The sequence below is a fragment of the Triticum aestivum genome, chromosome 4A (genome assembly GCF_018294505.1).
Source record: "Triticum aestivum cultivar Chinese Spring chromosome 4A, IWGSC CS RefSeq v2.1, whole genome shotgun sequence".
NCBI lineage: Eukaryota > Viridiplantae > Streptophyta > Magnoliopsida > Poales > Poaceae > Triticum > Triticum aestivum.
The window spans coordinates 404,493,729-404,515,216 of NC_057803.1; the positions used below are offsets into that span (position 1 = coordinate 404,493,729).

General features: G+C 51.4%; 1 long non-coding RNA gene across 1 annotated transcript; it reads right to left on the minus strand.

Annotated features, from left to right (window-relative positions):
* Window positions 1-249: 249 nt before the first annotated feature.
* LOC123082032 (uncharacterized) lies at window positions 250-4,329 on the minus strand. The gene is made up of 4 exons (XR_006438922.1): window positions 3,973-4,329; window positions 3,791-3,888; window positions 2,487-2,558; window positions 250-2,403 (listed from the first exon to the last, which is right to left on the minus strand). It is a non-coding gene; the product is annotated as an uncharacterized lncRNA (long non-coding RNA).
* Window positions 4,330-21,488: the final 17,159 nt, after the last annotated feature.

A 21,488-nucleotide genomic window follows, 5' to 3' on the forward strand; every position in this document is an offset into this window, starting at 1 on the left:
ATCAACGCAGACCTGACATCGCATCAATGTGGATCTGACGTGGAGGCCAACGTGGCCCATGCAGTAACCAGCCCAATTAGGGTTTTGGCCCAATAATTTCAATCCAGTTCAACCCATTAGCTATTTATTTTCATCCTTCCCATTAGCCTATCAATTCTTTTAGTCCAACACATTAGCCCCTTTTCTAGTCCAACTTGTTTTCTTCATGCGACACAATTTACAACAAGACACCCAAATTATATTCATTCAAAAATAACATTTATTCACATGACAATACAGAGTTCCAACAATCTAGTTTAATTACAAAAAACAAAGCTTAATATCAAAACACAAGCATATCTAGGAAGCGCTATGAGCATTTTTTTTAGTAACATGGCTTCCATGAAAAAATATCCTACTAGCTGATTTTAGTCTCCATCACCACCACTTCTCCAGGAAGCTATACAAAACCAACTAACATAGACTAACCGCCAAACCTGCATAGAATCCAAAAACGTACAAAGTTATAACAAGTTATAACAGCAAACTCTCATATGAATCTAGAGTAATAATATTAGTTTCTTTTCCAAGCTATCATCGGAGGGACACCACTACCATATTAGGGTACCATAAAAACGTGGGCAACAGAATATAAAAAAGCAGACTCTATACAATTTAGAAAAAAATGTTCTATAAATGTGAAATTTTATCATCCAAACATAGAAAGTTCAAGGTCATGTTAAAACAACTAGTTAGTCATCAATCTATGCACCTGACCGGGCTAGTTATTTGAACAAATATCAGTGAACTTTATTTTTACAAAATTGTTGTATATAAATAAACTGCATGATTGACAAATACTAAGATTCAATAATAAGCTATCAAGGTTTACTATTTAAAACACTGAAACACATAGCTTGTTTTATTGCAAATGAATCTCAATATAGTTGTTTCGCCCTTTCATGAACACATGGGGAAACCCAGTCGATAAAAAATAGAACACATGGGGAAACCCAGTCAATAAAAAATACAACACATGGGGAAGCTGAATGTTAAATTACTTGTGCCTCTAAATAGACAACCATAATCTTGTTATGCAGGCATAATTTCGAAATATAAACATTGAAATATGTTTCATTTACTATTCATTTTAAGGCGTTTAAGCATATGCCGCCATGTCATTGTTCGAAATTAGCATAAATAAAAACTAAAAAGGTTAAAGTTGGTAGAAAAAACAAATTGCAATTTTATTTCTGGTATATCCGATACAAATATTGAATGGATTTACATGCATGTAATTACTAGTTGTTCTTTGGACAGCTTATCAAGTCAGGTATATATCTAAACATTTTCCATCCACTCGATGCATCCCAACACCACTCCTTTTATCATAGTTTAAAATAACTATATAGATTTAATGTGTTCGAAATTGAATTGGAGATATTGGGCATGTCGAATTTGATAGACTAAGATAAAAATTCAGAACAAATATTGTTCTTGGGTGTGATATGTTGCACGTCACTTCACAAAACCAGGTACAAAACTGATATATATAAATATAGGTGCCAGAAATACGTAGTACAATGTGATCAGTTAAGAAAAAATAATTCTGAGCGACATCTACATAGTAACTACAATCTAGCAGTACTTTGAGTAACAATAATTTTCAAACGTACGAAAAGTAGTTGTGTAAAGCTAATTTTTACCTGGCTTGCAACTTTAACAGCGAGCAGTAACAGTTAGAATAGATGCAATTAAAGAGTACCAACACACACCTCCTTTCTGAAATAAAACTTACTACAGAAACATATAAATTGCATCAAACTAGCTGCTATTCTACTTTTTCATATGATCAATAATCATGATTCTTTGCAAGAAATGATGGGCATTTGTCAACAAATTAATTCAACAATAGTTATAGGATATGGTGAAACAGAAGGCTAGTTAGTACTTGATGGGTAACCATAACATATCTTCACCGACATTTAGGTTGGTTGTAGCCACAAAACTTGCATGATAAAATATTTGAGGACCAACGGCATAACAATATTAGATGAGATTGAATCCTTAAACAGGTAAAGATTGGAATGTTTGGAAGAAATAATCCTTAGAAAAAGAAAAGAGATGCATCATGCACATCGCTCTCCCAATGAACAAATATACCTCATTAATGTCAACAATACATGGACTATTTGATAAATGCAAAACACTATGAGCTCACTTGGTCGGATACTATTCTAAATCATGACGTCCTACTTAACAAAATGGCACATGAGGCACCTCCAAGCTGAGTCCATGGTTGTTTTCGTGTGGTTTCATTAGACATATGCCATAGTGATATGCTATGGATGGGATAATTGGAGGAAGAGACACGGTGCTTACCTTGCACCGGCATGATGCCGATGTCCTTAAAGTATCAATAGGCTGGAAAATTGGTTTGGACATATCAGCCTACTACAGATAAATTGTTACATACATACATAAGAACTGGAACAAAAGAACATCACCTCCAGTCCTGGACTTGAAATTGTTTTGGTATAGATTTTGCACCAATTCCCCAGAGAAGAACAATTTAGCACCTTAAATTTGAATGTATACATACAAATCAGAATCATTTCCAAATGTGTTTTTTTTACTTAACATAAATCTAGAATCAAATGAAACTTTGGGACATAAGGAAATATTTCAGTACAATTTCAGGAAGTACATGGAGAGTAGTAGATTACCACATACACTTACCGTGCATCTCTCTTACTTGATTATATCATCACAGAGATTGCGTTATTATAATAATATGTGCTCCAAGTACAAAAACATCATGGACATAGTAGAGAACTCAGTCAACTACTCTTGTGTGGTATTGAGGATACCGAGACAAAAGAAAGAACTTAGCTAGTAGAGAACTTTCAGACAACTCTTGTGTGGTACTAAGTATACTGAGACAAAATAAAAAACTGTAGGAAGAAAACTTTGGACCAGCTAATATAGTTGTAAGCATGGTACTAAAACTGACATAACCAATTAAGAATGATTGTTATGAAGACAATGAAGAAAAAACAGCTATATGAGCGCTTGAGCTTGCACCGTAAACAACCATGGAGCAGAAGATCTATCAAAAGACAATCAATTCATCTTTGTAGAGGCTTATGGCATAGTTTAAAAAGAGCATCCAACAAAATCTATATATATCATGATGTGTTTACCAAAATAGAGGTGTCAATGAGTTAGTATGGGATGCACATATTGCCTAGTGGGTGAATGTGAGAAAGCAGTGCTGGACTGCATTATCCTGGACCACCGTTGACCATGGCGTTGATGCAACTACCAAAATTGCATCTTCTCAAACAGGAGGCCAGAGGTGAAGCTCCCGGTGGAGCAGCGATGTGGAAAGCATATGACGGTGCTAGTGGCATGACTAAAATTGACTGGAGGCCGGAGGTGATGCTCCCAGTGGAGCTGCGCTGTGCAAAGTATACGACAGCGCTAGTGAAAACAATGAGTACAACAAGATGAAGATGTACTCCCATCCATAATAGGAAGTGAAATGCAAAGTAACAATTCCAGTGTACTCAGCTTTTGACTTAACTAGAGATGGTTAAGAACCTTCAGTTTTAATTCCCATTATTGGATTTCTTGCACTGTCGTCCTAACAACCAAAATTATTTCAATCTAGTGAAGTTTCAAGTTGCAGTAGTGGACAAATCCCATAGCCAACATCCAACAATGGAATCCAAACAAAAGCCTAAAACTATACCCCTAAAATACATCTGGAAATCAAGGAAAAGAAAGCCATTTGACGAGCTGCACTCACCATCTAATGAAATTGATGCTGCTGATGCCATCGTCCAGCGTGAAGGGCACATTCGTGTTCAGCTCCGTGTTGCCGCTGACAATCCCCACGAGACTGACCTGCACATCCCGAAACCAAATAAGAAGCTATGTAAGAACTCAAACTGGATGGATCTGGATGTGGGTAGGGGGGTGATTCCTCACTCATGTTGGCTCGCCACCGGATGGATCTGGATCTGTGCGCGTCGCCGGCGACCTCGAGGGGTTCCAAACCCGGTAGTCGGTCCTGCCGCGACCGCTGCCACGTCACCTCGAGAGGCAGGAGTGGGCCGCCGAAGCTTGAGGGCGCGATCTGAATGGAAAAAGTCATGGAGTGGGGGGAGGGATCCGTTGCGGGATAGATGGGAGGGGCCTGGCGCAGGGTGGTTCAGCGCCGGCGCCGCCAGCGGCAACATGAAGCGATGCGAGGAGGGAAGGTGGAGTGGCGGCGGCGGCTGATGGATGTTATGGAAGGAGACGGGAGAAGGGTAATTAGGGTTAGACTGGTCTGGACTCTGCAGTTAAATGGGCTGGCTTGAAATTTTTCGCTCCCCGTGTTGGCGACTTAAAATTTTCCTTCTCGCGCGCGCGCTCTGTTCTTTTACACTTTTTTTCCTTTTCACGGTTGCATTCAACTGACATGTAGGCCAAACAAAATGGCATACACAGTAGGAGCCACCCGTGACGGTCCAAATGGTGTATAAAGAAAAAAAATTAGACCCAGCTAGTTGATCCATGACGGTTTTCATGACAGTACATCAATGTCCATCATAATGGTGTAATCGTCTCGTGGCCCATTCGCATATTGTAGATCCATGACAGTTTCTATGACGGTATATGGGAACGTCATGAGAAATCCGTCATGGATTAACAGATTTCTTGTAGTGAAAGGTGCATCTCCGAAGAGGAAGGACGACAACTTTTGGCATAAATTCGTGCTGGACTTGGCGGCCACCACGCCGCAGCTCAGGCCCTTGTAAGCAAGGCCTTTCGTACAGGTTTTTACTGGCCGACGGCCCGAGCAGACGCACAGGACCTCGTTCAATGTCGCGTCGGTTGCCAACTTTTTGCAAACCAAATCCATATGCCACCTACCGCTCTCCAAACAATCCCCATTACTTGCCCTTTGCGGTCTGGGGGCTTGATATGCTCGGACCCCTTAAAGGGGGAAGCCATAAGAAAAAATACCTATTGGTCATGGTGGATAAATTCACCAAATGGATAGAAGCCAAACCAGTTAAAATGGTCGAGTCCGGACCAGTGATAGACTTCATATCCAGGGTTGTACACCGTTACGGCATCCCCCACAACATCATCATCGATAACGGCTCGAACTTTATAGCGATGATGTAAAAACTTGGTGCGGCAACATGGGCATTAAGCTCGATTATGCCTCTGTCTATCACCCGCAAACTAGCGGTCAAGTCGAGCGAGCAAATGGTCTTATAATAAGCGGCATTAAACCCAGATTAGTGCGATCCTTGAAGGAATTAAATACACGCTGGGTGGAGGAGCTTGACTCCGTACTATGGGGGCTGCGGACCATGCCGAATCGCACTACCAGATACACACCATTCTTCATGGTGTACGGCGCAGTGGCGGTACTGCCCTGCGACATCATTCATGACTCACCTCAAGTGCACTTGTACGAAGAGAAAGAAGCCGAGCTTGATCAGCAGGACAGTTTGGACGCCCTGGAGGAGGAGCGTGACGTGGAAAAAGCCCGCTCCGCATTCTATCAGCAACAGGCTCGGCGGTATCAAAGAAGAGAAGTACGGGCCAAAACTTATAACGTTGGTGAACTCATTCTACGCCTACCAGAGAAGAAAAAGAACAAGCTCAAGCCCAAATGGGAAGGTCCCTTCGTTATTGACAAAGTTCTGACCGATGGAGCATACCGTCTGCGGGATGCATCGGACAATCGACTCGAGCCAAACCCATGGAACGCAGCCAGACTTGGAAGGTTCTACGCCTAGTGCCGGACTCTGTGTTCGTCTCCTTTCCTCCGTCAATTTTTTATATATCCGCTATCTATCTTTTCTTTCTTTCTTTCTTCCCTTTTTCTTCACATCCTTAAAAGATTAAAATGTGTCTTGACTACACAATCTTGACACGCTAGGCGTGCTCATTATACCTGGGGGCTTCTTATACAGAAGCTTAATATAACTATGTTCCGGGCTCTATGCCCCCCGCACATGTGTTACTTTTTCACATGTACCTTTTCTTCACCATTATATGCATCGATGTGACTTAAGTTTTGGCCAAGCTGGGTTGCCTGGCTCTTGTGTTTATGCCCTACGTTCCCGTTAATTCGGCTAGGGCATAAGGGGAGCACCTCTGCGATTGTTACTGTCGGGTCAGTCGGATGTGTACCTCAGACTGGGTGAAGCCGAAAGCTAGTGTTCTTAAGGGAATATTTGGTCGGTGAACAAAAGATGACTTTTATTTATTGTAATACATTCCCCCAGATGTTTATATCTTGCGTCTCTTTTCGCAGTTCGGACATGCACATTAATGCATGCGTACCCAGGGAAAGGAACCCTTAACGGAACTATTCTCCCTGGAAGATGTTTCTTAATACCCATGTAATATAACATAGCTAGTTGGGTACTTGTCTATTCAAGCACTTATGACCCCTACACCTGGTTTCCACGCGTACCCCGGTTTTTACATAATTGAGCAGGTATTCGGATACACTCCGGACTGTTGGGTCCGGAGGTTGAAGCGAAAAGGTCCTCCATGACAAATGATTTACAATGCGGCTAGGGACAATATATGTCACTTGAAGTACACAGTCACTTAGACTGACTAAATTCTTCTTCTATACCATCCGATAGGCTGTCTAGCCTACAATCCTGTTGAGAATACTTTGCGGCTAATTTCACCTGGTCATACACCTAACTGACGGGGATCTCTTTCCCATCGGACCCCACAGGTCCGACCTCGGCCATGTGGTTTGGGTCAGCCTTGGTATATCACGTCTTCACCATGGCCCAGGCTTCCCTTGCACCTTGCCGGCAGGCTAATATCTTCCATAATCGAAAGTGTCGTCGCGCTCCCTTGAGCATCCCTATAAGCTCCCCCATGCCTCCTGGCAGGGAGGCGGATGGCCACAAGTCTTGGGCAATGCCCTGCATCACCTGCCAAACTTGTCCGTGCAGTTGTGAGAGCTCTGGCAGAAGATCACCCGCAGACCCGGGCATCTCCTCTGCGGGACGACCCATCAGCATACCTACAGATATAACTCTGTTAGCCGGTTTCTTCGCTGAACTCTATAAAAGTTCGTTCAAGAACTTACTAAAAATGCTGCGTCGAAGCCTCTTATTCTCCTTTACGGAGTCAGCAAGCTGGGCCCGAACATCTTTCAGTTCAACGCCCAGCCGGGTATTGGCATCTTGGAGATTGTTTTTCTCCCGCCTAACCTGCATAAGCACGCGCTCGCCAGCCTTTAGTTGTCGTTGAACATGTTGCTCATCCCCTCGCATGACCTCCGGATTCACTCCGGGATCATCTGCAGAATCTATTGTTAGATTTACATGCATGCCGAATACTAACTGGTACATGTCATTCTTTTAGATAGAAACAAGTGCTACCAGGTGGGGCCTTCTCGAACTCCTTCATTGCGGCAACTGTGGCCCATAGCTGGGCTTTGCACTCCTCTAGCTCTTGAGACAAATGGGTATTCTCCTCCATAAGAACCTACACAAACAATGATCCTTAAATCAGTTGTCCCAGCTGTTTCAAGTCTCAGGGGCTACTGATATACATAATTGTAAGATTTTCTTACCCATATATCCTTTACATACTGGTCCGTGGCTTGGGCAAGACCATTTTGAGCAGCTCGGATGTACGCGTCTCCTGAGTTGAAGGCATCGAACGCCTCTTGAGAGAAACAAGCGTCGCGGAGTACGGACCAGCGACACATGTGATTCATGGCACTCTCCACTTCGGAATTCGTAGCGGACAACCTATCTGCATCCTCTGTAGGAGGAACATCTGGTGTTGGCCCCACGTTAGCGTCTGCCTCTAAGTCCGACTCTGGAGCCCGGGTGGTGGAGGCTTGGCCACCAGGCTCTCCGGATATGGTCCGGCGAGCGTTTTTCCTGCCAAGAACCATGGACATTATTATATTTTAAAAGACGACAACCATGGAGCGGGGTTCTTTTTCATACCTCTGTGACGGCGTCTCGGTCCTGACTGCCTTCCTTTTAAGCCTACCCGGCTTCGGTGCCCCTTGTTGGTGAGCCACTGCGGGTTTGGCATGGCGTCCCGAGGGCCTTCCCTGTAAGACACCATATGTGTGCGGTAGGTGAAGTGCGAAAAAAAGGGATCCTTCTCGGAAGTTGGGACTCCGGTTTTACTTACATGCGATGCAGGGAGCAGTCCAGGATAATCGGCTATGATGGCCACCAAGGCACCGTCGCAGCTTAACTGATAGAACGTCCTGTCGATGAGCTCCACAAATGTGTCCAGATCTTCTTCGAGTCCGGGATCGAGGGCCCGGTCAGGGCCCTCTGGTTGTGGAGACGGGCTATGGACCTCCCTCACAGCTTTTCGCAATTCCTGCTATGAAATAGCAAGGTAAATACGTATGACGAAGAATGCAGGAAGGTCTAGAGTAGAAAGTAGCAGCTCACCCAGTTTGGGGGGTTGTACATGGAGAATCCATCCCGTGGCTTAATGCGGATGAACTCCTCTTCCTCTCCTTTATATAAATCAGACAGTATTTTCGCTAGAGCAGTGACGGAGTCCGGTCCCTTACGACCGCAGCGGTTGGCATCGTCTTCTCCATTGAAGTGCCACATGGGTTGTCCCCGATATTGAAGTGGTTGCACCCCCCGCATTATACATATTGACATGACCTCGGTTATTGTCAATCCTGATTTGGCCAGCGTTTTTATCTAGCCCATCAGGTAAAGGACCTCTCTGTTATATTCCCCCTGGGGGCTCTGAGGGCGCCAGCTGTGGCGTTTCTTCAAAGGGGCGTTATTGAACTCAGGAAGGCCCATCCGACTAGGGTCCGGAAGGGGGACGTCCTCCATATAAAACCACTCCGAAGGCTAGTCTTCGGATGTCTTCTTCGGAGTACCAGACAGGTATCCGGTCCCGGCGATGCGCCATATCTCGGCTCCGCCCACTTGATATATTGACCCCTCCTGTGTACGAGGTAGGAGGTAGAATAGCCTCTTCCATAGCTCGAAATGAGCTTCGCAGCCCAAAAACAGCTCGCAAAGGGCGACGTAGCCAGCGATGTGTAATATGGAGGCGGGAGTAAAGTTATGCAGCTGGAGGCCGTAGAACTCCAGGAGCCCGCGGAGGAACGGATGGATTGGAAAGCCAAGCCCCCTTAATAAGTAAGGGACAAGGCATACCCACTCCCCCATGGATGGGTTGGGAAAGCTCTCTGCTTGCTCCCCGCTGTTGTAAGTGGCAAGTCCGGCTCGAACGGGGACCATATACGCTGGAGGGAGAAACCCCTAGGTCTGTAACTCTACTAATTGGTTGTGGGGGACGGAACACTTCTTCCAATGGCTTGTCTTAGGGCTACGGGAGCGAGAGGAGGAGCTGCGATGGCCGGCCATGATGGGATGGACTTTTCCGGGCGTGCTCAGATGGATACTCGTTGTGGGAGGATGGTGTGATCTAGATCTGAGGATCCCCGTCTCTTTAAATAGAAAATTTACTCGCATGGTTAGGGTGGCAAGTGTAAAAATGTCCCGACTTCTTGCATTCGCTCAACACGTGGAGGATAGCCATTATTAGGCACAAAAGCCAAGGAGTGCAACATTCATGGGAAGTCAAACACTACTCGATAGGTATTCGGAATTTGGACAAGAACCCACCTTGCAATGCCGAAGACAATCTGCGCGCCGGACTCATCGTCATTGAAGCCTGGTTCGGGGGCTACTGAGGGAGTCCTGGATTAGGGGGTCCCTGGACAGCCGGACTATATCCTTTGGCCGGACTGTTGGACTATGAAGATACAAGATTGAAGACTCCGTCCCGTGTCCGGGTGGGACTCTCCTTTGTGTGGAAGGCAAACTTGGCAATTCGGATATGTAGATATCCTCCCTTGTAACCGACTCTGTGTAACCCTAGCCCCCTCCGGTGTCTATGTAAACCGGAGGGTTTAGTCCGTAGGACGACAACAATCATAATCATAGGCTAGCTTCTAGGGTTTAGCCTCTACGATCTCGTGGTAGATAAACTCTTGTAATACTTATATCATCAAGATCAATCAAGCAGGAAGTAGGGTATTACCTCCATCGAGAGGGCCCGAACCTGGGTAAACATTGTGTCCCCCGCCTCCTGTTACCATCCGCCTTAGACGCACAGTTCGGGACCCCCTACTCGAGATCCGCCGGTTTTGACACCGACAGCGGGTCTTAGTGTTTGACGAGGCACGCCTGGACGCCTCGCGGGGATGGGCCTCGTGCTGGGGGAGGAGGGCCGCCACCAAGCCTCGCTCCATGCCGCGAGGTACCAGCAGGCACTGCGGCGGTATCAGTGACGTAGCGTCCGCTCCAGGACCCTCGAGGTGGGTGATCTCGTCCTGTGGCTGGTGCTCTCCAGGGAGGGGCTTCATAAGCTCACGCCTATGTGGGAGGGCCCATTCAGGATCGCTGTCTCCAGGCCTGGCACCGCACGCCTGGAGATGCAGGACAGGGTCCCCATCCAGAATGCCTGGAACATCCAGCACCTCCGGAAGTTCTGTCCGTGATCAAGGCCATGTGCCTCTCAAGTCTCCGCTCGTGACACTCTCACGTAATAATGAGTTGGGGCTGTACACTCCCTGGAGTCTCCTGAGTTCCACCCTGGGCCTCATGGGGACTCCCACCCACGTCCTAGTGGAAGCCCCATGCTCCGCGCTGGCGGGAAGACCAGAAGACTAGTGTAGGTGTCGGACGCGGTTATTCTTTTGCTTGCTTTCTGTAGTTGATTTGCAACTGCTTGAACGAAATTTGAGGTTTATGTGTCTTCTTTTTTGAGACGGTTGGGTAATTTTTCTCCTTGCATTGTTCTCTCTTCCAGGTCTTGCCTTAGGGAGAGTGGCAGTGGCTGGTTTCTCTTCCACGCGCGTCTCGTGCGCGGTGGCTGGGCACAGTGTGTGTGCTCGGGCCTGCTAGTGAACACACCTCACCAAAGCCCCAGTGTCCTGGCCTTTGGTGTCTTTATCCTCACACGACGCTGTTAAATGAGCCAACGAGCATGCATGCCCTCCTAAGTCCGTGCCCCCGGGCATCGCAACGTGGCATGCTAGCGGCGACCGGCCCACGCTCAGGGGCTCGCGTAAGGTATGGCATCTCCGGAGGTCCCCTAGCGCCGCAGCCACAAGGTGCCTCCCGAGGCCTGAGGACTTTCTAATCCTCAAGAAGGAAACCTCTGGAGGACCTCTCCAGAGCAAGGGTCGCGCAGGAAGCCCAAGCTCCAGAGAAGCTCGCTCTCACGGCAGGGGAGTCTACCGCAAGCACACTAAGCTAAGTCATCCCAAGCACAATCAGCGGCAACACGGATATCTAGACACAATATAGAAACGATAAACATAATGGCGCAAGCGCCATGGTCCATTACATGCCCCAACAGGGCTTTCCACTTTTTTGATGCAGGAGAAAGAAAGAAACAAAAGCGGTTGCGCGACTATAGTGGCTCTTGAGACCCGGCTCCAGCAGCGCCCGAGCTCAGTCAGGGTCCTCCTCCTGCTTCACCAGGGCGCGCCGGCGAGGCAGCTCATCGCCCTCTCCGGTCTGAGCTCGACGGCGTGGTGGCTCGTCGTAGTCACCATCGCTCGTGCTCTCCTCGAGGAGGATCCACCACCGCTGGAGGCCTCACGACCGTCGCCAAGGGCAGGCTCACCATTGGCGATGCCGCCGCCTCTCTGGCTGTCATCGGAGGAGGGGTGGACGTCATCGTCGTCGCTGTCGCCCTCCGGGCAGCACCCCAGGCGCCTACCATCCTCCTTGAAGACCCTGACATAGAGGGTCACGGTGCCGTCATGCCTGAAGTGGAGGGTACCCCTCCCCTGCAGGCCACGCTCACGAGCGAACAACTTCCACCCGCGGTTCAGGAACACGTTGCCGGCAGGGGTAACCTCAACCTCCACCCATGAAGCCTTGCTATAGGAGCCAGAGGCCACCAGGTCCCCCGGCTGGCGGTGCGCCCGCATAGAAGTGCAGGAGCTGGAACCAGACGCCTGCGGGCCTCTCCGCCCACACCACGAACTCCGAGGATGCGTCGGCTGTGTGGGACCGTGGGTGCGGTGGCCGAACGGCTGCCACATGCCTCACCCCATCGCCGCAGCCACCTCGGCCATAGCAACTTCCGTCGTGGGAAGATGCACCCCCACGACTGCCGGAGGCGGTGCCAGCCTTTGAGGGGGTGCACCCACGCCCTTGGGGAGCCACCGCCGGCGTCGCGGCGTACTTGCGGGGGCAGCCACGGGCTCTTTTGGGTGGCGGCGAGCCTGGTCCTTTCTTGGGAGCCTTTCCCTTCTCCACGGTAGAAAGCCTCCTTACCGGCGCGATGAACGCTCTGACAAAACGATGGGATGAAGAGGATGAAGAGGGAGAAAGAGGCGAGAGGACGAAGATGGGCTGGGGGCTTCGCCCCCCACCCCATTGGAAGGCCAACCACCAGCCTCTCGTGTTCCAAGCAATGATGGATTTTCTGCATGCATCACGCAGTTGTCAAGTCAGGAAGTTGCCGACGCAACATGGGGAAGTGGAGACTCCCATGTCCCATCAAATGCCATGCGTCGACTCGGTCCGCAGGCAATAGGGGCCCGTGGTGCTTCGCCCTGAAGCCAAGTCCGAGCGCGCCTTGGGCCGGGGGCTACTGTCGGCGTTCTGGGAACCAAGGTACCCAGACTTACCTGCCTGTGGCCCATGGTGTGGCTCTATCTACATCCTGGTACGGCCCATCCTCACCAGCAACCACTCAAGACCCTCGCGAGGGGCCAAGCCTTGCAAGGCGGACGACACCAAGACCTCCTTCGGGGCGGCCTCGCTGGGCTGGCTCCTGAGGAGCAGAGATATCTATGCAGGGGGCACCTCACGAGGTCCGCATGACATGAGCCATGATGACCAAGCCCAGGCGGGCGCCAGCGGGCGCAGGGTGCCAGTTTCCTCTTTTGTGCTAAGGAAGCAGGAGCAGGAGAGGAGTCCCGAGGCATCAGAAAAAGGTTTCCATATCGGTGCAACAAGACCAAGACCAGCAGGACGGCAGGATGGAGGTCACCGGGGAGCCCACAGCGGTGTCACCACCAGAGCCTTTGGCAGGAGAATACCACCTTTTGTCAGGATAACTTGTACTAGTTGTCCCCCTTCGAAATCGGCCGTTGTGGGATCCCTTCCCGCCTAAATATTTGGGAAGAGGACCAGGGCCTCTATAAATAGGGCTAGCCACCACCGTAGTCAAGGATCGGCTCATCTTGGATCAGATCCACTCCACCAAGGCCAACTCACCAGCTCATCAAGCTCAAGAACACCTCCCCTTAGGAGGTTGTTCCTCCACTGTACTAGTTCATCCTCAGCCCACGAGGCAATCCACCACACCACATTGGAGTAGGGTATTACACCACAACAGTGGCACGAACCAGTATAAACTCTCGTGTCTCTTGTTCCTTGGGTTCGGCGAGCTAGGCCTAGAGATCATTCCGGGAGTGAGCGGGAGAGAGAGAGAGAGATCTTCATGCGCACCCCAGTGTTCGAACCTCAAGGGTTTGCCGGAACCCTGAATCCGACATTTGGCACGCCAGGTAGGGGTGCGCCGAAACTTCGCTTCTCCGCTTTCTTCGTCCAGCTCCATGGCAGACGCCATCCCTCTGATCAGGTCGGCGGGCGCCTGCGGATGCTCCGTGGGCGCCCGGGCCTTCACCGACGCCTTGCGGCAGGTATGGTGGCCACACAACTTCAAGCCAGAGATGCCGCCCAGCTACGACGGCGCGGCAGATCTAGCGGCCTTCCTGCAGGCATATGAGGAGGCCGTCCTCGAAGCCGGAGACAACGACAAGGTCATGGCCAACTGGTTCCCCCTAGCCCTGGCCGGCATGCCACGCGCCTGGCTACTCAGCCTGCCAAGATCTTCGATGGCCTCCTCGGAGGAGCTGCGCTGTCTCTTCGTCGCGCGCTTCGCGGCACAAGCGCCTCTCGCCGTAGCAGCCCTCCTCAGTGGTTGCCGCCCGCGTGCAGCCAGGGGCTCCCCCGGGATGGGCGGTGCCCCAGGCCGACCTCACCTTCAGCTCGGAGGACCACCCAGCTATCACCACGGGCTCGGGCACGCTCCCAATGCTATGCACACCCACCATCTACAACGTAGCGGTACCAAGACCCTCATCGACGGCGGAGCCAGCCTCAACATGCTCTCCGTGGAAGCCTTTGGCTTGCTTCATGTACCATACGGCAGGTTCCGCCCCACCAAGCATTTCTCTGGAGTCGGCATTGGCTCCACCAGCCCCCTGGGGCAAATACGCCTCCCAGTCACCTTTGGTCCCCGCGACAACTACCGCACCGAGCTGATCGACTTCGACATCGCCCAAATGGCCTCCCGTAAAACGCCATCCTCGGGTACCCTACCCTGGCTCGGTTCATGGCAGCAACCCATCCACCCTACAACCTCATGAAGATGCCAGGGAGCAGCGGCGTTCTCATCGCGGCAGGGGGCACCAAGGAAGCCCTAACGGCTCTCAAGCTCGCCTTCAGAGCCGCCACGGCGGCACGTCCAGCCGATGAGGCTGTCCCGGGGGCTAAGGGGGCTGCGCTAGCAAAAAGAAGCAGTTGTTCACTCAAGATGGGCTGAAACCAAGCAAGTGTCAGTCGAGGAAGACGGGGCTCGGGAGCCACTTTCACCATAGGCGCCAACCACGATCCCGACCAAGAAGAGGCGTTGGTGAGATTCTTGCGTGCGAACAAGGAGGTATTCGCCTGGGAGCCCAAGCAGCTGGTGGGAGTCCCAAGGGGAGTAATCGAGCATCACTTAAGGGTGTGCCCCAATATGCACCATGTGAAGCAGAAGGCACGACAGTAGTCCACGGAGAAGCAGTCCTTCATCATCGAGGAAACCCGCAAGCTACAAGTTGCGGGTGTCATCCGTGAGGTACGGTACCCAGAATGGCTGGCGAACCCCGTCGCTGTGCCCAAGAAAGGTGGGAAGGAACGTATGTGTGTTGACTTCACCAACCTCAACAAAACCTTCCCTCAAGACCCGTTCCCACTTCTGTGCACCGACCAGATCGTCGAATCCACCATCGAATGTGACCTGCTGTGTTTTCTAGATGTCCACTCAAGACAAACTCTACTACACCGTGCAACTCTGCTTCCAGCGGGGCGAGAAGGTCTCCAACAACATTGCAGAGTACGAAGGTTTGATCGCCATCCTCAAGGCTGCGGCGGCCTTGGGGGTAAAGCGCCTCACCATCAAGGGTGACTCCTAGCTCCTCGTCAACTTCTCCAACAAGGTATACGAGCCAAAGGATGAGCACATGGAGGCATACCTTGCGGAGGTATGCAAAATGGAGAAGCAATTCTTGGGCCTAGAACAGCAGCATGTGCCCCGCGGCACAAACAAGGAAGCGGATGATATCACCAAGAGGGCATCAAGGTGACAGCCCTAGGAGCCTGGCATCTTCGAGGAGCGGCTCTTTAAGCCTTCACCGGCCCCTCCGGCTGCGGAGCCTGTGCCGCCTCAGGAGGAGCTCCCACTGCCACCAACCTCAGGAGCTCCCGCCTACGGCCCAACCTCGGGAGCACGCCTGCTCCTTGCACTTGCGACTCAGGAGGGGTGCTGGACTGAAGAATTCAAGGCATACCTGCTGCGGAGGACACTGCCAGAGAAAGAGGAGGACGCGGAGCATGTGGCCCGGCAAGCTACGGCGCATTGCATCCTGGATGGTGAGTTGTACAGGAAATGACCAAACGATGTTTCTTTGCGGTGCATCTCCAAGAAATAGGGGGCGAGCTGCTAGCTGACATACACAGTAGGGATTGTGGGCATCACTCGTCGTCATGCACCCTGGTTGGCAAGGAGTTCTGTAGCGGATTCTACTGGCCCACTGCACTCAGCTATGCAACCGAGCTAGTGAAATCCTGCGAGGCTTGCCAGTTTCATGCCAAGCAAATCCACCAAGCTGCTCAGGGCCTCCAGACCATCCCACTCTCGTGGCCATTTGCGGTCTGGGGGCTGGATATCCTGGGTCCATTCCCTCGAGCGCCAGGGGGCTACCGCTACCTCTACGTCGCCATCGACAACTTCACCAAATGGGCGGAGGTGGAAGCCGTCCGCACCATCCCAGCTGGGTCGGCAGTTAAGTTCATCAAGGGCCTCATGAGCCAGTTTGGGGTCTCTAACCGCATCATCACCGATAACGGCTCGCGGTTCACTAGCAATCTCTTCAAGACATATTGTGCTAACCTTGGAACGCAGATTTGCTATGCCTCGGTAGCACACTGCATGAGCAATGGCCAAGCCGAGCGCGCCAACGCGGAGGTCTTGAGAGGCCTCAAGACCATGATCTTCAAGAATAAGCTCGAAGCCTGCGGCAGGGGCTGGCGCGACGAGCTCCAATCCGTGTTATGGTCCATCCGCACCACCGCCACCAAGCCAACGGGCGAGACCCCGTTCTTCCTCGTCTACAGAGCAAAAGCGGTTCTCCCTCACGAGGTCAGGCATCACTCCGCGCGGGTCCTAGCATTCAATGAGATGCATCAGGATGCCATGTGGGGGGTGGACCTTGTGCTGGTGGAGGAACGCCGCCGTCAAGCCTCGCTACGAGCGGCAAGGTACCAGCAGGCGCTGCGGCGGTATCACTGCCGCAGCGTCCGCTCCAGGACGCTCGAGGTGGGCGATCTCGTCCTGAGGAAGGTACTCTCCAGGGAAGGGCTGCATAAGCTCTTGCCCATGTGGGAGGGCCCGTTTAGGATTGCCCGCGTCTCCAGGCCTGGCGTCGCGCGCTGGAGATGCAGGACGAGACCCGCATCCAGAACGCCTAGAACATCCAGCACCTCCAGAAGTTCTACCCATGAAGCAAGGCCCAGTGCCTATGAAGGTCTCCGCTCGTGACACTCTCACGTAATAATGAGTGGGGCTGTACATGCCCCGGAGTCTCCAGAGTGCCGCCCTCGGGCCTCGGAGGCTCCGTCCCACGTCCTAGTGGCAGCACTTAGCTCCGCGCTGGTGAGAAGACTAGACTAGGTGCCAGACGCGGATGTTCATTTGCTTTCTGTAGTTGGTTTGCACCCCTTTTATGAAATTTGGAGTGCTGGCATTTCTCAATTGTTCGTTTGAACCCTTTCTTTTCTCTACTTCCTCGCTCGGTTCTTTGTTTTGCACCGGGGAGGGCGGCAATTGCCCGACGCTCTCCCTCGTATGCCTCACGTGGGGCCTAGGAAGGTGTGCATGCGCTGGGCTAACCTAAGCCAAGGGCATGCCTAGCCAGAGCCCAGTCCTATCGCTTCAGAGCTTTGGCTCCCTTGACCTTCGCGAGGCACCCTCGATAGAGCTAGTGGTTGGCGCACCCCCCCTAAGTCTGTGCCCCACGTGTATCGCGACGTGGTGCGATGGGCCATGATCATGAGGCCTCGTGCAGGGAAGGACAAGGCACCCGACGGGCATCTTAACAATTTTTGCAGCTCTGTGATCCCTCCCGAGAGCAATGACTCCCGAGCCAGCAACAAGGAGGGCTCATTAGGTGCCAGAGGGCGCGCCCTCACGAGACAGGAAACTACCCTGGGTGCATTCAGCAGTTATCCCTCCATGTCTACATAAAGCATGAACGCCAGAACACAACATAGGAATGGTAAACATAGCACAAAACAACATAAGCACTATGGTTCATTACACGCCCTCACACGGCCCCATACTTGTTTCTTATAAATGCAGGAGGAAAGGAAAGGACAAGCAAAAGCGGCCCCCACGGTGCAGGTGCTCACGAGGATTGGCCCCCAAACTCAGCTGGAGCCCTCCTCGTGCTTCACTAGGGCGCGGCGACGGGACGACCCGCCACCATCCTCGAAGTGAGCCCGACGACGTGGCGTCTGGTCGTAGCCGCCGCTGCTGGAGCTCTTGTCGGAGGAGGAGCTTCTGTTGCCGAATGAGCCACGGTTGTCGACGGGGGCAAGGCCACCCTCTTCCTCATCACGGCCGTTGCCAAGGTCGAGCACCCCGTCGCCCTTGCTGTCTTCAGGGCAGCACCCGGCGCGGCGACCATCTTCCCCGAACACCCTCACGAAGAGGGCGGGCCCATTGTATTTGAAGTGGAGGGTGCACCACCTGCCAAGGCCGCGTGCGAGGGCAAACGGCTGCCAGCCGCGGGCTAGGGTCACATTGCCCGCGACGGAGACCTCCATCGTGACCCACAAAGCCTTGCTGCAGCAGCCGTCGGCCTGCAGCCAGAGGCCACCTGGACCCGAGGCCGGCAGCTCACCGGCAAAGGAGCCAGGAAGCTGAAGCCAAGTGCCAGCCGGGTTCTCCGACCACACGACAAACTCCGGCAACACCTCCGCCAAGTGAAAGCGCGACCGGGGAGGTCGGGAGGCCATGGCGCGCCTCCCTTCATGGACGGGACTACCGCGTCTCGGGCGGCTCCCGCCGCGCGAGGAGACGCCGGCACGGCCGCCAGGAACAGCGCCGGACCCTAAGGAAGTTCGCCCGCGCCCACGAGGGACCACGGCGGGGGTCGCCGCGTGCTTGCGAGGGTGGCCACGACCCCGCTCGGGTGGTGGCAAGTCAGGCCCCTCCTGGCACGCCTTATCCTTCTCCACGGCTGTGAATCTCTTCGTCGGCACCATGGGTGTCGCAGCAAGGAGGAGGAATAAGAAGAAAGCGGAACGGAGGAAGAAATGAGCAATGGGGGCTCCGCCCCTTCATAATTTATAGTCAGAGGGAGGCCAACCGCTGGCCTCCATGATCTAAGGTAATGATGATTTTCTTCTGCATGCAGCAGGGTCTCGTCAAGTCGGGCAGTTGCCGAGGCAGCATGGGGAAGCGGAGACGCCCACGACCTATCAATCGCCACGCGTCAATCGAGGCAGCAGGCGGTTGGGGCCCGCGGTGCTCCACACTTGCCCTTTGGCTTCGCCTCGAAGCCAAGTCCGAGCACACTTTGGGCCCGGGGGCTACTGTCGGCGTCCTGGGAATGGGGGTACCCAGACTTGCCTGCCTACGGCCCAGGGCGTGGCTCCACCAACGGCCTGGTATGGCCCATCTTCACCAGCAACCACTCAAGACCCTTGAGAGGGGCCAAGCCTCGTGAGGCGGACGACACCAAGACCTCCTCCAGGGCGGCCTCGTTGGGCTGGCTCCTGAGGAGCAGAGATATCTATGCAGGGGGCACCTCGCGAGGTCCTCGTGACGTGAGCCATTACGACCAAGGCCGGGCAGGCGCCAGCGGGTGCAGGGTGCCAGTTTCCTCTTTGGTGCTAAGGAAGCAGGCGCAGGTGAGGAGTCTCGAGGCATCAGGCAGAGGTTTCCATAGCAGTGCAACAAGACAAAGACCAGCAGGACGGAGGTCACCGGGGAGCCCACGGCGGCGTCACCACCAAAGCCTTTGGCAGGCGAAGACCACCTTTTGTCAGGATAACTTGTACTAGTTGTCCCCCTTCGAAATCATCCGTTGTGGGATCCCTTCCTGCCTAAACATTTGGGAAGAGGACCAGGGCCTCTATAAATAGGGCTAGCCACCACCATAGTCAATGATCGGCTCATATTGGATCGGATCCACTCCACCAGGGCCATCTCACCAGCTCATCAAGCTCAAGAACACCTCCCCTTAGGAGGCTGTTCGTCCACTGTACTAGTTCATCCTCTGCCCAGGAGGCAATCCACCACACCACACTGGAGTAGGGTATTACACCACAACGGTGGCCCGAACCAGTATAAACTCTCATGTCTCTTGTTCCTTGGGTTCGGCGAGCTAGGCCTATAGATCATTGCAAGAGTGAGCGGGAGAGAGAGAGAGATCTTCATACGCACCCCAGTGTTCGAACCTCAAGGGTTTGCTAGAACCCACAATCCGACATCTTCCTTGTTCATTGAGCTAGGCCGCAGGAGCGACAAACTGGTTGGCTGAAGTGGTTGAGTTCTTCTCACACGCCCCAGAGTTCGAACCTTTCTTGGGTATGCGGAGCGCTGAATCCAACAATGATCATTATTATTAGCTTCTTCTCGAGTTGGTGTAGGCATCATGAGAATGGTTTTCTTTGATGTGCTACTTTCCAATTTGAGAGAAGGTACAACTACCTCATCAAGTTCTACTTTCCTCCCACTCACTTCTTTCAAGAGAAACTCCTTCTCAAGAAAGGACATGTTCTTAGCAACAAAGATCTTGTTTTTGGATCTTTGGTAGAAGGTATACCCAATAGTTTCTTTAGGGTATCCTATGAAGACGCACTTCTCCGCTTTGGGTTCGAGCTTATCGGGCTGAAGCCTATTAACATAAGCGTCGCATCCCCAAACTTTAAGAAACGACAGCTTAGGTTTCTTGCCAAACCACAGTTCATGGGGTGTCATCTCAAAGGATTTAGATGGTTCCCTATTTAACATGAATGTGGTTGTCTCTAATGCATAACCCCAAAATGATAAAGGCAAATCGGTAAGAGGCATCATAGAACGCACTATATCTACTAAAGTACGGTTACGATGTTCAGACACACCATTAGGCTATGGTGTTCTAGGTGGCGTGAGTTGTGAAACAATTCCACATTGTCTTAAATGAAGGCCAAACTCGTAACTCAAATATTCGCTTCCACGATCAGATCGTAGAAACTTTATTTTCTTGTTATGATGATTCTCCATTTCACTCTGAAATTCTTTGAACTTTCAGATGTTTCAGACTTGTGTTCCATTAAGTAGATATACCCATACCTACTTCAATTATCTATGAAGGTTAGAAAATAACGATACCCGCCGCGTGCTTCAACACTCATTGGACCGCATACGTCGGTATGTATTATTTCCAATAAGTCATTAGCTCGCTCCATTGTTCCGGAGAATGGAGTTTTAGTCATTTTACCCATGAGGCATGGTTCGCAAGTATCAAATGATTCATAATCAAGTGATTCCAAACGTCCATCTGCATGGAGTTTCTTCATGTGTTTTACACCAATATGACCTAAACGGCAGTGCCACAAGTATGTTGCACTATCACTATCATTATCAACGCTGGCACCAAACAACAATTATTCAGGTCTAAAACTAATCCAGAAGGTAGAAGTAGAGGTAGCGTGCCGACGGAGACCACATCAACCTTGGAACCATTCCCGACATGCATCGTCACCTCGACCTTAGCCAATCTTCATTTATTCCGTAGCTCCTGTTTCGAGTTACAAATATGTGCAACGGAACCAGTATCAAATACCCAGGCGCTACTACAAGCATTAGTAAGGAACACATCAATAACATGTATATCAAATATACCTTTGTTCTCTTTGCCATCCTTCTTATCTACCAAGTGCTTGGGGCAGTTCCGCTTCCACTGACCATTTCCCTTGCAGTAGAAGCACTCATTTCAGGCTTGGGTCTAGCTTTGGGCTTCTTCACGGGAATAGCGACTTGCTCGCCATTCTTCTTGAAATTTCCCTTGCCCTTTTTCTTGAAACTAGTGGTTGTGTTAACCATCAACACTTGATGCTCCTTCTTGATTTCTACCTCCGCCGATTTCAACATTGCGAAGAGCTAGGGAATTGTTTTCG